The sequence below is a fragment of the Oryx dammah genome, unplaced genomic scaffold (genome assembly GCF_014754425.2).
Source record: "Oryx dammah isolate SB20612 unplaced genomic scaffold, SCBI_Odam_1.1 HiC_scaffold_15, whole genome shotgun sequence".
NCBI lineage: Eukaryota > Metazoa > Chordata > Mammalia > Artiodactyla > Bovidae > Oryx > Oryx dammah.
This window is the reverse complement of record NW_024070199.1, coordinates 38,295,148-38,313,820: the sequence shown is the minus strand read 5'-3', so window position 1 is coordinate 38,313,820 and position 18,673 is coordinate 38,295,148.

Below are 18,673 nucleotides of genomic sequence, written 5' to 3'. Positions count from 1 at the left end.
CTCTGCTCTCTTTTCCTCCCCTTTGAGCATTTCTTCTTTGAGCTATGCCGTCTCCTTTGGGCACATCTCAGTGCTTCTAGGAGGAGCTGATGGACCTGAAGATGCCTGCCTAGGTCCTGGGAACAGCAGATGGAAACCCTGGCTCAAGACTCCCCCTGGGGCGGGTAGGGGGAGGGGCACGTTCTGGGGGCTGGCCAGGGTCTTCAGAGGTACTTGGTGTCTCACGCTGGGCAGTAGGTACGTGGGTGCTCATCATGGTTTTTCACACTTTATATGTAGGTTATGCAAATATGAAACTGTTTATGATACTTTCAAAAAATAAAAGGAGGCTCTGCATACTTTTCAGCTTAGAAATGGAGGCAACTGAGGTTGGGTGGAGCAGGGTGAGTCAGGGAACCCTCAGGGTTGAGATGTGGGCAATGAACCATGAAGAACATTACGTGTGTTTTATTCATCTTTCATCTCCCTCTGTGAATTATATGGTGCATCAAGTGTTCAACACTTTAATTAATCCCATGTAAGCTCGGCTTAGTTAAGAGCAGCTTGGGAGTGTACTCAGCAGGATCATGATTTCACAGTTAGCGGTTTCTGCCGTTTGCCAGCCGTTGCAGTAACTGACACAAGAAGGGCTTCATTCACGTGTTTCTATTCCTTGACAGTGAGGGGAGATGTGGGAGTTTAGATTCACTACTCTTGGCTCATTGTGGTAAGCGATATTATTATTCCCATTTTACAGGTGAAGAAACTGAGGTCCAGAGAGGCTGTGCCACTTGCCTGAGGTGACACAGGTGAGAAGTGACGGAGCAAGGGCTTGAATCTGGGTCCCTGTCTCTCCCCATGCTTTCTCCCTTGTGTACCCACTAACTGGGGTTTACTGGAGGAGCTGTGGAAGAATCTCAGGAAGAGCCCTGGCTTTAAGATCTGGGTTTGAATCCCAGCCCTACCTCTGAATAACTTCCAGACCCGGAGCTACTGATCCAGTCTCTGAGACTCAGTTTTTTCATCTGTAAAAGGGGGATAATAGTATCACCAATTCCATGGGATTGTTATGAGGATTAAGTATAGAGTCCTCACCAGCCATACACATACCATGGCTGAAATAGAAAGTTCTGATCAGGATGCTGAGCAAGCAGAACGTTCCTCTGTTGCAGGCGGGGAACTTGAGATGTTATGGCCACTTTGGAGAACAGTTTAGTAGTTTCTTATCAAGTCAACATGAAACCACTCTCCTGGGTATTTACTGAAAAGAAATGAAAAAAACATACATCCCTACAAAGACCTGTTCCCACAAAGACCACTCAAATGTTTATAACAGCTATTTTCATAATAGCCCCGAACTGGAAACAACTCAGCAGATCCTTGGGTAAGTGAAGAGGGTACAGCCAACTATGGAAGACCATCAGTGATAGAAGAACTGAATCTCACGGGCGTTATGCAGAGTGAGAGTCCAGATGCAAAGGCTACATTTGTAGGATTCTATTTATATGACATCCTGGAAAAGGCTAAATAATGGGAACAGAAAATGGGCCCATGGTTTCTAGGGGCTGGGGTCAGATAGAAGACTGACTGCCAGGGGCCATGGGGGAGCTATGTGGGGTGATGAAAATAGTCTAGATTCACCTGAAAAGGTGGATTTCACTCAGTGACAATAGACTAGACACCCCCGACTTTACAGCAGGTGGAGTGCTAAGCCAGAGATGGCCACACTGTAGGAGTGAAGGCAGAACTGAGCACCAGGCACTGCCCAGGGCCGTGGAGGCCTTGGCTGGGACACACTGGGTTCATTTCTCATAAAATGATGCAATCCCACAAAAGAAAAGGACAACCAATCATCATCTCTGCTTCTGTTTTGGTCCTTTGAACCATGAGTAAAATATGTCCATACTCCATGTCTGTGGCAGGGGTGACAAGGTTGGCAGGTGGCGGCAAAACTCCAAGGAGCTGGGTGGGGACTGTGAACGCTTCTCAGGCTCCTGGGCGCTGGGCTGTCCAGATGGGCTCTTCCATGTCACCCTGGGGGTAAGTGTGGGATGCCCCGAGTCCATTTAGGAGGGATGCTCCTCAGCATCCTGGAGCTGACATATGGTGCTTGGAGCACAAGATTAGGCATCGGTCTGGGGGAATAGCTTGTCTGTGGGACCCACATAGGAATTTTGGACAGAAGAGAAATCTGTCTGGGAAGCAGGAGGGAGACTCCTCAGGCAGTAACCTGCAGGATCCATGTGCACAATCATTCAACATGTTTTTATTTTGTGCCTACTCTGTGCCAGGTAGGCTGTCCTAGTCACTGGGCGTACATCCATGAAGAAGATGGAGCTAGGGTGTACGCTGAGGAGTTGGTGGTCAGGTCAGGAGAGGGCAGGGGAAGGTCCCTCTCCTTCCCACCCGGAGACGCCTTTGGATCACACTCACGGGACACCCTTGGATTGGTGAAGAATCTGAAGTCTGGGGAAAACTTCACGGGGGCTGGTGCTGACCTGCTTGGTGGCACCAATTCCCAATATATGGCAGACTCTATGATGGCCTCCAATTATCCTCACCTGCTGGTGTTCATGCCTCTTGCGGTCCCCTCCCCTCGAATGTATGCAGGACCTAGGACTTGCTTCTAACCAATAGCATATGGCAAAGCACACGGGGTGTCACTTTTGTGATTAGATTCTGTGACATTGTCACTTTGGTCTTGCCAGCAGGCTTTTTGTATAGATTTTTCTCCCTGGATGGCTCTGAAGAGGCAAGATGCCCCATGAGGAGGCCCACATGGCAAGGAACGGAGGGTGGCCTCCAGCCCCCAAGGAACTGAGGCCCCTTGTCTGATAACCCACAAGAAACTGAATCCAGGGATTTCCCTGGTAGTCTGTGACTAAGACTCCATGCTCCCGATGCAGGGGGCCCGAGTTTGATCCCTGGTCATGAAACCAGATCCCACATGCCACAACTAAAGATCCCACATGCCACAACTAAGACCTGGCACAGCCAAATTAAAAAAGAAAGGAAGAAACTGCATCCTCCCAGCAACGCTGTGAGCTTGGAAGATGACCTCTATTGGAGCATCAGATAAGATCACATCCTGGCTGACACTTTGTCAGAAGCCCTGAAACAGAGAACCCAGCCAAACTAGGCCTGGATTCCTGACTCACAGAAACACTGAGATAATAAATGTGAGTTGTTTTAAGTTGTTAAATTTGTGTTAATTTGTCGCAGTGATGGAAAACTAATATTGGGCTAGACACCTCCTAGAAAACTTCACAAAGATGCACCTGGCTGCCTCCTGCTCTTTGCCATTTGGGGGCCACTTCAGTGTTCTGCGAGGTGGTTTTCTGCTCAGGCAGTATGAATGATCTGGGAAGGAGGGGGCTGACATCGTTGGTTTGCTTATCCCTGTCAATATAAGAAGGACTGCGTTTCTGTGGCTCTTCAATGCTTTTACGAGTGCTTTGACATACGTGACCTGTTGAAAAAGTATTGTTCTTGCATCATCCCCATTGACACAATTCAGAAGAGTTAAGTGATCAGAGCAGGTTCACATAACTAAGTAGTGACGTGGGCAGTAGACCCCTGGTTCTTAGAAGGCTCTGGTCTTGGGAGGCTTTTGTCCTGGGCCAGGCTCTGTGCCCACATACATCCACCTGGTTTCCGTCCATTGGTTAGAGTGTACAGTAAACATTCCGTGAAGTCTGATGTCAGCCAGGACTGATCCATGACTGCCTTCAGGGAAGCCGTGTAATCTCATTGTGCCAAACTGGCATGGCAGAAAGATTAGACAACAATGTTTACTTTGCCATTAGCCTCACTTGGCACATGGCTTCTGGAGGTTTTCGGAACTGCTTTGCTAATGCATGGCATCTCCTGCCAAGGGCACAGGTGTTCAGAAATGTTCTGTGAACATATCAAATCAAACAATGGAAGGAAATCTGAAGAACTGAATCATGGCAAGACTGGAACGGAGCACGTTAAGCACAATTAGTGTTATTGAGCTAATCTGATAGGCCTTGGGATGGCTGGTCCCCTGGGAGCTTTCAGTCAGGGTCTCATCCCAGGCATGTGGTCATCCAACAACACAGAGAACATATCTCCACTTCTCAGTCCTGAATCTGTGGAGTTTCTCCAGAGACAGACATAGGTTTTAAAAATTAAAAGAACATTTTTGGGACCCAATTATTGCAAATAATTTATGTTCATTGTGGCCTTCCCTGGTGGCTCAGTAGTAGAGAATCTGCCTGCAATGCAGGAGACATCGGTTTGATCCCTGGGTCTAGATCTCCTGGAGGAGGGCACAGCAACCCACCCCAGTATTCTTGCCTGGAGAATCCCATGGACAGAGGAGCCTGGCGGGCTATGGCCCATAGGGTCATAAAGAGTTGGACGTGACTGAAGTGACTGAGCATGGACACACACATGTTCACTGTAGATTTTTATAGATTTATAAACATTTTTAAATAACTCAACTCCACTACCCAGAACTATCCACCCTTAATGTTATAAATGAATATATTTACTTACAAAAGTGAGGTCATTCAATACAGTATATTTATTTGATATTCAAGTTTTATTGAGACATAATTGACCTACAGCACTGTTTAAGGTGTACAGCATAGCGATGTGACATACATTGTGAAATGATGACCACAATCAGTTTAGTGGACATCCATCTATTCATACAGATTCAAAAACTGAAGAAATAGAACATTTTTCTTCTTGTGATGATAACTCTTTGGATTTACTCTCTCCCTTTTAAATTTTGGCTGTGCTGGGTCTTCATCGTGGTGTGCAGGCTTTCTCTAGGTGCGGTGCACGGACTTCTCTCTTGTAGAACACGAACTCTGCAAACTCAGTAGTTGCAGTGGGTGGGCTTAGGTGCCCCTCGGCATGTGGGATCTTAGTTCCCTGACCAGGGATTGAACCTGTGTCCACTGCATTGGAAGGTGGATTCTTAACCACTAGACCACCAGGAAAATCCCCGGATTTACTCTAACAGCTTTCATAGATTATATATAGCAATGATAATTAATTTATCATGTTGTACATTACATCCTTAGTACTTATTTATCTTATATCTGAAAGTTTGTATCTTTTGACAGCCTTCATTCAATTTTCCCTTCCCCTAATCCCACCTCAGTTCAGTTCAGTTCAGTCGCTCAGTCGTGTCCTACTCTTTTCGACCCCATGAATCACAGCACGCCAGGCCTGCTGTCTGTCGCCAACTCCCGGAGTTCACTCAGACTCACGTCCATTGAGTCAGTGATGCCATCCAGCCATCTCATCCTCTGTCATCCCCTTCTCCTCCTGCCCCCAATCCCTCCCAGTGTCAGAGTCTTTTCCACTGAGTCAACTCTTCACATGAGGTGGCCAAAGTACTGGAGTTTCAGCTTTAGCATCATTCCTTCCAAAGAAATCCCAGGGCTGATCTCCTTCAGAATGGACTGGTTGGATCTCCTTGCAGTCCAAGGGACTCTCAAGAGTCTTCTCCAACACCACAGTTCAAAAGCATCAATTCTTCGGTGCTCAGCCTTCTTCACAGTCCAACTCTCACATCCATACGTGACCACAGGAAAAACCATAGCCTTGACTAGACGGACCTTGTTTGGAAAAGTAATGTCTCTGCTTTTGAATATACTATCTAGGTTGGTCATAACTTTTCTTGCAAGGAATAAGCGTCTTTCAATTTCATGGCTGCAATCACCATCTGCAGTGATTTTGGAGCCCCAAAAAATAAAGTCTGACACTGTTTCCACTGTTTCCCCATCTATTTCCCATGAAGTGATGGGACCGGATGCCATGATCTTAGTTATAATAGGTCCGAAAGGTCACCATAAAAATATATATAATATTTGACTGTGTTCCCCACACTGAATGTTTCACACCTATGATTCATTTATTTTGTAACTGGAAGTTTGTACCTTTTAATCCCTCTCACCTATATCTTTCCTTCTCCTACCCTGCTCCTATCTGGCAACTACCTGTTTGTTCTCTGTATCTATGACTATTTCTGCTTTGTTATGTTTGTTCATTTGTTTAATTTTTTTTAGATTCCACATATAAATGAAATCATACAGTATTTTTCTTTGTTTCATTTATTTCACTAACATAACACCCTCTAGTTTTGCTCATGTTGTTGCAAATGGCAAGTTTTTACTCATTTTTATAATGGAGTAATATTCCATTGTGGTAATATACTATATATATATATATTTATCCATTCATTTATTGATGGGCACTTAATTTGTCTCCATATATTGGTTATTGTAAATAATGCTGATGTGAATGTAGGGGTGCATATATGCTAATTTCTTAAGTTCAAACGCATTTTAACAACTCTGCATTTTATTTCCCACCACATGTCTGCAGTTTTTGACATCATATTTTGCATCTTTTTGTTTTGTGTATCCTTTACTTGCTTATTGCAGATACAGATGATTTTGTCACTTGTCTTTTCGTCTTCCTACTAGTCTTTTTTTTTTTTTCTTTTTTCTTGGCTGCACTGGGTCTTTGTTGCTGTGTGTGGGCTTTCTCTAGTTGCATCGAGTGGGAGCTACTCGTGTTGCAGTGTAAGGGTTTTTTCCCTGCAGTGGTTTCTCGTGTCACAGAGCACAAGCTCTAGGCACGTGGGCTTAGCAGTCATGGCACATGGGCTTAGTTGCTCCATGGCAAGTGGGATCTTCCTGGACCAAGGATTGAACCTCACCCCCTGCCTCAGCAGGTGGATTCTTAACCACTGGACCACCAGAGAAATCCACCTTCATACTAATTTTAAATGTGACTGATTTACTACCTTTCCCGTGCAGACGTCCTGTGTGTCGCCCTTACCAATGAGATTTTTCCTTGTGTGATTTTCATGTTTCTAGCTGTGACCTTTTCTTTTTCACTTAGAGAAAGTCTCCTGAACATTTCTCATAAAGCTGGTTTGCTGATGCTGAACTCTCTTAGCTTGTCTGTAAAACTTTTGATCTCTCTATCAAATCTGAATGAAAGCCTTGCCAGCTGGAGTATTCTTGTGGTAGGGCTTCCTCTTTCACCCATTTAAATATACCATACCACTCCCTTCTGCCTGCAGAGTTTCTGCTGAAATGTTAGCTGATAGCCTTATGGGCGTTCCCTTGTATGTAAGTTGTTGCTTTTCCTTTGCTGCTTTTAATATTAGCTCGTTATCTTCCATTGTTGCCATTTTAATTACAGTGTGTATTGGTGTGGTCCTCTTTGGATTGATTCTGTTTGGGACTCTCTGTGCTTCCTGGACTTGGATGACTGTTTCCTTTGCCAGGTAGGGAAATTTTCAGCTATTATATATCTTCAAATATGGTTTCTGCCCCTTTCTCTCTCTCTCTTCTGGGACCCTTATAATGGGAATATTCATGTGCTTGATGTTGTCCCTTGAACTGTCCCAGTTTCTTTTCATTCTTTTTTCTGCTCAGCTTCAGTGTCTGCTATACTCTGTCTTCTAGCTCACTGGTCTGTTCCTCTGCACCTTTTACTCTACTGTTGATGCCTTATAGTGTATTTTTCACTTCAGCTATTGTATTCTTCATCTCTGCTTGGTTCTTTATATTCTCTAACTCTTTGTTACGAAGGTCTAATTTAGTCTGTTCATCCAGTCTTCCCTCAGTTTCTTTGATCATTACTTTGAACTCTTTATTGGGTAGCTTGCCTGTCTCCTCTTCACTTAGTTCTTCTTCTGGGGCTTTATCTTGTTCCTTCGGGACATATTTCTCTGTTTCTTCATTTTGCCTAATTTGTTATTTTTAGTTCTACGTACATGTTTGGTAGGTTGGTTACATTTCCTGACTTTGGAGAAGTGGCCTTTGGTAGGAGGCGGAGGCGTCCTGTGTGTCCCTTCAGTGCACTTCCCTGTAGTCACTGAGCCATATGCTCTGGTGCATGCATTCTCAGTTGCACGGTTGTGTCCAACTCTGTGACCCCATGGACTGTAGGCCCCCAAGCTCCTCTGTCCATGGAATTTTCCAGGCAAGAGTACTGGAACGGTTGCCATTTCCTTCTCCAGGGAATCTTCCCCACCCCAGGATTGAACCCACATCTCTTATATCTCCTGAACTGGCAGGAGGCTTCTTAACCACTGTGCCATATGCTCTAGGGGTGCCCTCTGTTTGGTCTGCCTGGGGCCTTCTGTTGTGGTGAGCTGATTACTGTAGGTGGTCTAGTATGCATGGATTGGTCTAGTTTGGTTGGTTGCCTGGCCTTGCCTTATGCAGAGACTGCTGGCCACTGGTAGGTGGGGCAGCGGCTGGCAGGAGGGCCCTTGTGATCCCAGGACTAGTGCTAGCCTACTAGTAACCAGATTTCTTGGTCTCTGGTAACAGGGACCTGGGAGTCCCAGAGCTGATATCAACCCACTGGTCCATAGGGCTGGATCTTGGGGCAGCTGGCTGAGGGATGCAAGGTGTCCCAGAGCTATTGTTGGCCTTCTGGTGGATAGGTTACGGCCTAGAGGATCCCAGGGCTGATACCCACCCACTGGTAGGTGAGGCTGGGTCCTGGGGTTAAGACCAGGCCAGTGGTGGGCCAGTGTCTGGCTGTAGGGTCAGGGGGTTCCAGGGCTGGTGTCAGCCTGCTGGTGGGTGGAGCTGAGGTCCACAGGGTCTAGGGGCTAATGCTGGCCCACTGGTAGGCAAAGCTGGGTCCTGGGGTCTCTGGCTACAGGGCCCTGGGGGTCTCCTGGGACTAGTGCTAGCGTACTGGTGAGCAGAGACAGGTTCTGGACCCTCTGGTGGGCAGGGCTGTGTCCCTGGGTAGCCATAGGCTCAGGAGGTCTTAACGCATCAGGCCTGCTGGTGGGTGGGACTGTGTCTCCAACCAGCTCGTGCAACTTGATTTTAAAAAGAAAGAATGTTTTTTTCAAGTGATTTCTTAAAAGTTTACATCATCGCTTTTTAAAGTGTAATATGTACACAAAACAATGCAAGTCATAGGGAATAGCTTGATGAATTTTCACAAATATAGCCATATAACCTCTATGCAGATCAAGAAACAGAACATTACAAGTAGCCCCTCCCCCTGCCCCAAGCTCTCCCAGGCTTCCTTCCAGTTACACACCCAGCCTCTAGAACCAAGCATAATCAAAGCTCTAACTTGTGGCTCAGAGGTTAAAACATCTGCCTCTAATACGGAAGACCTGGGTTCGATCCCTGGGTTGGGAAGATCCCCTGGAGAAGGAAATGGCAACCCACTCCAGTATTCTTGCCTGGAGAATCCCATGGACGGAGGAGCCTGGTGGGCTACAGTCCACGGGGTCGCAAAGAGTCGGACACGACTGAGCGACTTAACTAACTAACTAACTTATTACTTTGGCCTATTTTCGTAGTTTAGATAAAGGACACCATATAACAAGCATGCTTTTGTATCTAGCTTCTTTGCTGAAAATCATGTCTGTGGGATTCACAGCAGTATAGTATATAGCTGCAAATAGGTTATTTTCATTGCTGTGCATATTTTTCCATTATGTTTATTTATCTCTTCTCTGGTCAGTGGGCATCTGGGTAGCTTTCAGTGTAGGGTTCTTAGGAAAAGAGCTGCCATGAACATTTTAGTACATACCCTATGGTGAACATATGCTTGCATTTCTGTAGAGTATAGACCCAGGAGTGGAACGGCTGGAGCACAGGGTAGGCAGATGTTTTAGCTTCAGCAGAAACTGTTACACAGTTTTCCAAAGTGGTTCTATCATTTTGTGTTCCCGCCAGCAGCATGTGAGTTCCTTTGGGGATCAAAGGAACACAGAAAGAGAGAATGCTTTCCTCAGTACAGTCCATATCCCTGGGGCAGGTGGTACAACACCCCTTCCACCTAGATAAGTCACCAGGACAAGGAGGCAGATGAGAGCCAGTGGCAGTAAGGCAGAGGTACCCTTGAGCATGACAGCGGCTAACACGGATAAAGGCACATGTGTTATACAATGAAGAAGTCTCATTTTGACAACTTTATCCAGTAGATACTCCTATTCTACTGATGGGGTGCAGAGATGTTCCTAAGTTGTTGAAGGGTTGCACAGTTTACAGAAGGCAAAGGTGGGTTTCAAACCCAGGCTGTCTGGTTCCTGAGTCCACACCTGTAAGCATTCACTGCCTTTTAGAATGTGGTGAAAACTCAGGGCTCCCTTCCCAGGAAGACACACACACAGACATAGTTTCAGAGCTAGTTTCAGAGCTCTAGCTCTAACTCTGAAACTCAGCATCCCCAGCTTCAGAGCTTCCAAAGCCCTTCCCTGGGGTCCAGCCTTGAGCAAATTGAGTTATTTACTGTGGATAAGGTAACCTACAAGTAATGAGCTCTGCTCCATGGGAAGTATGTAAGAAGAAGCTGAGATGCCATCTGGCAGTTGATGCAGAATAGATATTCCATACAGATTAAGTTACCTACCTGATGGCTCAGACAGTAAAGAAAGTGCAGTCAGGAAGATCCCTTGGAGAAGGGAATGGCTACCCTCTCCAGTTTTCTTGCCTAGAGAATCCCATGGACAGAGGAGCCTGGTGGGCTACAGTCCATGGGGTTGCAAAGAGCTGGATTCGACTGAGCAACTAACAATTTCACTTTCACAGATTAAGTGAATGAATGAATGAATGAATGAATGAATGACTTTTCCCCTAAGAATAGGGGCAAGGGCCATGGGGAGTGAGAAACATCTTGGCCCCTGATAGCCCCCACGGTGTGATCCTTTGAACAGGAAGGGCATGGGCACTGTAGTCCAAGCTCCCGAGGACACTTGGAAAGCACCGATTAGGCAGTGGTTCCTGGGGGCAGAAATGTAGCCATGTAGAGTCCCGGGAAGGGACAGGCGAAGCCAGGAACCTCAACCCTAGCCTCCCACGACTGGTCTGGCCAGCTTTCGGAAAGCATTCTGATACTTGCTTTTGAGTAAAATGTAAGAGAAGGGCTTGGGGGAGGCAGAAATTCAAAACTGGGCCAAGCAAGAGTTAACTGGAAGCAGAAAAGGAAATGTTTGGAACCTGGGAGGGGGATGGCGGGGGATGGAGATATTAACCAGGGTATGGAAAATTCCTGAGAACTGGAGCATAACAAGGAATTGGCTTGAAGTCCCACAGCAGGGACAAAGGGGCTCTCAGAAGGCCCCCACTGCCCTTGCAGCCCCCCGCTCCTCCTCATGGTGCCTCCTCTGAGCCGGTCCTTCCCTGGGCTGCAGAGCAAACCTACTGGAGATGGTAGCCTGGGTGAACCCCACTTGAGGACAGAGGTCAAGGGTCCTTCTGCTGATAATGGGTCCCACCCCGGCGGCCCCCATCTCCTTTGTTCTCCTTATCTCTAAATCCACATCCCTCCCTGGTGAGCACAGCTCTGGACCCAATCCTTTATGCCTTTTCTGATCCAATCTTATTCGATGTAGGCCCTGTTCTTTGTTTCGATGACCTGGGTCCTGGCTTCTGACTGGTATCTTTATCATGTTTGGTTACAGTGGAGGGAGCTGGGATGTGACTGGAGGGTATTTATTACCCTCCTGCTCCAGATGGACAAAGCCATTCTTAAGGCAGCCAGGGCACCCAGCCCTCCGCCCAAAGAGCCTGCGGCAGCAGCAGCTTCAGGCAACTTCGTGCCTTGGTGAAGGTGAGGAATGAGGCTGCAATCTACGTGGAAGGCTTTACCATCTTCTTATGCCCTGCTGCCTGCCTCGCACCACTCATCGTGGCTGTGTTCCCGAGCACCCATCACTTCCTTTACCTTATTAATCTCTTCATTCATTCATTCTACATTCCAGCTCAACGGAGATGAATTGGTTGTGAATTTTTCTCTTAACAGGTTCACATCCGAATGGGAGGGATACGACCCAATTTAAAATCCCTATAAGACAGAAAGGGCTTCCCTGGTGGCTCAGATGGTAAAGAATCCGCCTGCAATGCAGGAGACCCGGGTTCAATCCCTGGGTCAGGAAGATCCCCTGGAGAAGGAAATAGCAACCCACTCCAGTATTCTTGCCTTGAGAATAACTATGGACAGAGGAGCCTGGTGGGTCACAGAGAGTCGGACACAATTGAGCAACTAACACACACGTGCATAAGACAGAAAATGACAGTGCCAGTTAACGAGAGCTGGATACTGAGAAGAGATGCCACGGGTCATTTAGAAAAAGGAGCTCACTTCCAGAGTGCCTCTAGGAGGTTGCCATGGGCGAGGAGGCGTTCAAGCTGTCTTAATAATATTCAGATTGGAAGTTAAAATCCCTCAGGGGGAAATCACATTTTCATAGGGATCTGCACTTGGCACCCGTTGGACTAAGGGTTGAGTGGTAGACCCCTGAGCTGACCCTGTGGAATGAGCTTTGGATGGCTGAGTTGGGGAGAAGAGGGTTCTAAGGCCAGCTGGAGGCTCTGAAATCACGTTGCTGGTGTACAGGCAATACCAGCCGCTCACGTTATCATTCTCAGCAGGAGGCGGGCCTGTGTTATGGGGAGTGGAGCCCTAGGCCTGCCTTCTCTGGCTTCTCTGCCCCAGGCTGCAAACCCCATGGATGGCCCAGGGAAGGCTGCAAGCAGACCCCTAGAGATGGGTCATATGGGCAGCCACAGTGGATGGAGGGAAGGAGGTGTACAGTTTCCAGTCCAAGGCTGAGAGCTGGGACTTGGGCTGAAACAGCTTGCCTTCCAATCTTCCGGCAGGTCAGCCGGGGCTGTCTGAGTTCTCCCAGCGGGCCAGCCTTCTCTGCCTCTGGGACTTGGCACACGCTGTTCCCTTTGAATGTGCTTCTCTCTCCTCACCGGGCGTAGGGGTCAGAGTCCTTGCAGAAAACAGGTGACCACCCAGAGGTTTCACCAAAGAGACTCAGGGAGGGGCTGTGTACAGAGGAGTGGGCAGGGTGACCCCAAAGAGGGATGTAGAAGGGCACAGGAGCCAGCGGCGGTGGTGGAGGGCAGGGAGAGGGCAGCAACCAAAACCTGGGGCTCTGAAGGCAGAGGGATGCAGCGGCCAGGAGCACAGGGAGTATTGGGCCCCTCCCTGCCTTCCGATCTCCGCTAGGGCTTCTAGGCCCACCCTAGGGGACTGTGGGCAGCCTGCTGGGCTCTGAGCAGGGCAGATCCCCGAGAAAGAATCTGGAGATGGAGGGAAAAAAGGGCCCCTGCGCCATCCCCTCTGTTGTCCTGTGACTCTCTCGTCCCCCTGGCATCAAGCTCTTGGGGCCTGACCACCAGCAGTGGACTGAGCCTAGGACGGGAGCAGGGTCTTGCCAGGCTTTCACTGCAGCGCCTGGCTCTGCCTGGCCCAGAGCCTGGAGAACACAGTATGCAAAGATGGAGCCTATGAACACACGTCAGACCCTGCTGCTGCCCCTGCCTCCGTGTTAGTGACCTTGAGTGACCTTTCTGTGAGCCTCCCTGTCCTCATTTATAAAAAGGGGCGTTAACATCCAGTCTGTTGGGTCACAGATAGAGTGAAATAGGTCCACAGTTGGCAGCAGACAAATGGAGAGCTCTTCTCTTCTCACTTCTGCTGTGGGAAGGAGAGACATGTGATCGTGTTTGTGGCCAAAGTTCTGGAACAATGTTGTTGTTGTTAGTCACCAAGTCACATCCAAGTCCTTTTTGACCACCAGGGAAGTTCTGGAACAACAGTAAGAGAGATGAAATCACTCATAACTTCCTTTTCCTAAAAAAGACAATTCTTTTCTTTGTTTTAAAATTTTTTATTGAAGAATAGTTCGTTTCAGTTTAGTCGCTCAGTCGTGTGACTCTCTGTGACCCCATGGAGTGCAGCACGCCAGGCCTCCCTGTCCATCACCAACTCCTGGAGCATGCTCAGACTCATGTCCACTGAGTCAGTGATGCCATCCAACCGTCTCATCCTCTGTCATCCCCTTCTCCTCCTGCCTTCAGTCTTTCCCAGCATCAGGGTCTTTTCCAGTGAGTCAGTTCTTCACATCAGGTGGCCAAAATATTGGAGCTTTAGTTTCAGCATCAGTCCTTCCAATGAATATTCAGGACTGATTTCCTTTAGTTGGTTTACAATGCAACTAACTGCATTAATTTCCGCTGTAATTGCAGTAAAGTGATTGAGTTATGCACAGATGTATTTTCTTTCTTCATGATGGTTTATCACAGGATACTGAATACAGCTTCTGTGCCATACGGTGCATGCACGCTCAGTCTCCCAGTCATGTCTGACTCTTTGCAAACCCCTGCACTATAGCCAGGGGGTCTCCCCGACCCAGGGGTCGAACCTGCGTCTTCTGCATTGGCAGGCGGATTCTTCACCACTGAGAAACCTGGGAAGCCCCATGCTATACAGTAGGATCTTGTTTATCCATCCTCTTTATAATAGCTTGAATCTGCTAATCCCAAACTCCCAATCCATCCTCCCCCCACTTCCCACCCCCCTGGCAACCACAAATCTGTTCTTTATGCTTGTGCTTCTGTTTCTATTTGCTAGATAAGGTTTGTTTCTATCATATTTTAGATTCCACATATAAATGATAGCATATGTTATTTGTCTTTCTATTTCTGCTAAGGTAAATCTTTTCTTTTGAAAAATAATCCCCCTCCCTTTTTTATTGGTTCAGTTCAGTTCGGTTCAGTTGCTCAGTTGTGTCCGACTCTTTGCGACCCCATGAACCACAGCACTCCAGGCCTCCCTCTCCATCGCCAACTCCCGGGAGTTCATCCAGACCCATGTCTATCGAGTCGGCGATGCCGTCTGACGATCTCATCCTCTGTCGTCCCCTTCTCCTCCTGCCCTCAATCTTTCTCAGCATCAGGGTCTTTTCAAATGAGTCAGCTCTTTGCATCAGGTGGCCAAAGTATTGGAGTTTCAGCTTCAGCATCAGTCCTTCCAATGAACACCCAGGACTGATCTCCTTTAGGATGGACTGGTTGGATCTCCTTGTAGTCCAAGGGACTCTCAAGAGTCTTGTCCAACACCACAGTTTGAAAGCATCAATTCTTTGGTGCTCAGCTTTCTTTATGGTCCAATTCTCACATCCGTACATGAACATTTAAAATTTTAAAAGACTACTTTTAATTTTTTTAGTTCATTGACTATGCCATGTGGCATGCAGGATCCTGATTCCCTGACCAATAATGGAACCCGTGCTCCTTTGCAGTGTGAGCTCAGAGTCTTAGCCACTGGACCACCAAGGAAGACCCTAAAAAACTTTTTATTTTGAAAATTTTCAAATCTACAGAAAAATTACAACTATAGGGCCACAAACTCCTGTATATACTTTACCCAGATTCACCTACTATTGATATTTTACCATATTTATTGTTTACACACACACACACACACACACACTGTTATTTATTATCACTTTGGTGTGATAATTTGAATCAATTGCAGGCACTGTGATCTTTACTCCTAAATCTTTATTGATATTCTCCAAAGAACAAAGATATTTACTTACAGAACCATAGCGCAAAAATGAACAGATTCAGAAAATGTAACATTGATGCAATACTATTATCAAATTGTTGTTGTTTAGTCACTAAGTTTTGTCCAACTCTTTGCAACCCCACAGACTGTAACCCTCCAATCTCCTCTGTCAATGGGATTCTCCAGGCAAGAATACTCGAGTGGGTTGCCATTCCTTTTTCCACCCTTCTTGGCCCAGGGATCGAACCTGCATCTTCTATGTTGCAGGCAAATTCTTTACCACTGAGCCGCCGGGGATGCCCTATTGTCTAATACATGGCACGTATTCAGTTTTCATCAGTTGTCCTAAAACTGTCCCTTTTAGTGATTTTTCTTCTGCAGGATTTCACCCAGGGTCATATATTGTTTTGGGTTGCCTGGTCACTTCACTCCCCTTCAGTCTGAATGGCTCTTCAGCCTGCCTTTGTTGTTCCTGATGATAACAGTTTCCAAAAGTGCAGGCCACTTTTGCATAACGTTGTTCAGTTTGGGTTTGTTTGATGTTTTCTTACAGTTCAACTCAGATTATGTTTCTATTTTCTTTTGTTCACGCTGCATGGCATGTGGGATCTCAGTTCCCTGGCCAGGGATGGAACCTGTGTCCCCTGCATTGGAAAGTGGAGTCTTCACCCCTGGACCATCAGGGAAGTCCCAGGTAACTTGTTTTTTAGCAGGAATATTATAGAAGCAATGCTGTGTCCTTCTCAGGGCATCATATCGGGAGGTACATAATTGTTGATTCGTCCCTTTGTTGGTGACATCAACCTTGATTATTTAGTGAAGGTGGTGTCTCCCACCAAGCTTCTCCACTGTAGTTACTGGGTTGTGATCATGGAGGTATTTGGCAGGGAGATACTTTGCAACTGTAGTAAGTAACCTGTGGTCCATCTACTCTTCACCCAAAGTTTAAGCAACCATTGAGGATTTCTGCCTGAATCAGTGACTGAAATGATGGTTATAGAGTTGTAATTTTCTAACTCTGTTGTTTCTTCTACATTTAAAAAATTATTGGACTTCCTGGTGGTACAGTGGATAAGAATCCGCTCGCCAGTGCAGGGGACACGGGTTTGATCCCTGGTCCGGGAAGATTTCACATGCTGCAAAGTAACTCGGCCATTGCGTGTAACTACTGAGCCCACGCTTTAGAGCCCGTGAGCCACAACTGATGAAGCCTGGGCTCCCAGAGCCTGTGCTCCCAGATAAGAGAAGCCGCCACAGTTAGAAAGCTCTGTACCGCAAGGAAAAGTAACCCGCTTGCCACAACCAGAGAAAAGCCCTTGAGCAGCAACAAAGGCCCAGTGCAGCTGTAAATAAATAAATACTGAAGAAATAGATGTTGTTCTTTGGTAAGGAAGAGATTTTCTTTCATCTTGTTTGTTTATATTTTTATTTATTGATCAGTGTGAGCTCATAGTTTCTGACTTCAGGCAGTGATAACCCATTATTATCATAATTTTCATGCTGAAATTGTCCCACGTCTGGCCCACTGGAGTTCTTTATGCTGACTCCTGTATTCTTTTGACATGTCTCAAGGTTGTTTTTGTGTTTATAGTGTTATGGGTTGAATTGTGTGTCCCTCCCCTCCCCCTTCCCCCCTGAAAATCCGTATATTGAAGTCCTACTCCCAGTACTTCCGAATGACTGTATTTAGAAGTAGAGATGATTAAGATTAAATGAGGTCACCAGGGTGGGCCCTAATCTAATCTGATGTGTCGTAAGAAGAGGAGATTAGGATATAGACATGCTCAGAGGAAACACCCCGTGAAAACAGAGAGAAGATGGCCATCTATACGTCGAGGAGAAGAAGCAGCTTGCAGATACCCTAATCTCAGGCTGCCAGCCTCCAGAATCGTGGGGAAGTAAATGCCTGTTGTGTAAGGTGCCCGGTCTGTGGCATCTGTTATTGGCCTGAACAGACTGGTACAGTTGGCAATGTTCATGTATGTGCTTGGTGCTCAGTCAGGTCTGACTCTTGTGACCACAGGGACTGTAGCCCATCAGCCTCCTCTGTCCATGGAATTCTCCAGGCAAGAATACTGAAGTGCATAACCATTCCTTCCTCCAGGGGATCTTCCCAACCCAGGGCTTGAACCTGAGTCTCCAGCACTGCACGCAGATTCTTTACTGTTTGAGCCACCAGGGAAGCAGCAACATTCACACCTCTCAATTTCACAGAGCTGTACTCAGCATGAACCTATGACACGGTGTTCTCTTAGCCTGATTGCACTAATACTCATAACCAAAATATTTATTGAGCATCTGTGATGTACTAGGTTCCAGTGGAAGCACTGGAGATTCATCAAGGATCTAGACAAACCCAAATCACTGCCCTTGTGTCTCCAGGGAAGGAGACACATAATTAAAGATAGAGAAATGATATAGTGTGTGAAGTGGTGCTGCTGGAGGAAAGTGAAAGCAAGGGAGAGGGCTGGGAGGGTTAAGCATTTTAAATAGAGGAGGGGTCATTTCTTTATTGATTTGAAGGAGGTGAACAGGGGAGAGTGAGTGTATTTGTGACCTGAGATTCAGGCTGTACATTTCTTTATTCGGGCATAGTCCCCTAGAGAGCTAGGAGCTGATTCCGTCCTGGTGATAATTTCCTTGATGTTAGAATCTAAGGTGGTTTCTAACTTTTTACTGCTGCTGTTAAGTCGTTTCAATTGTGTCCGACTCTGTGCGACCCCATAGACGGCAGCCCACCAGGCTCCCCCGTCCCTGGGATTGTCCAGGCAAGAACACTGGAGTGGGTTGCCATTTCCTTCTCCAATGCATGAAAGTGAAAAGTGAGAGTGAAGTCGCTCAGTCCTGTCCAACTCTTCGAGACCCCATTGACTTCAGCCTACCAGGCTCCTCCATTCATGGGATTTTCCAGGCAAGAGTACTGGAGTGGGGTGCCATCGCCTTCTCCGAACTTTTTACTAGTATATATCAGATCTTTGGGACAATATTTATAGTTAATAAATCATTTATAGATAAATATATATACTTGGAATCCATTTGTCAAAGTGTGATTATCAGGTCTAAAAGTGGGAGAGCTGATGGGAATGGCTTCATATTGCTAAATAGCCCTTCCAAGTAGATGAAATCAACTGGCAGGTTCCCCAGCAGAGAGGTCACAGCGGGTGAAATGTGCCTGCAATATCCACCGTGGCCACTAGATGTCAGTCCTTCACCATCTGTTGCAGGATGGCTTTTACTATGGGACTCAATATCGTCTATGGGGTCGCACAGAGTCGGACACGACTGAAGCGGCCTAGCAGCAGCAGCAGCAGCAGCAGCAGCAGCAGCAGCAGCAGCAGCAGCAGCAGCAGCA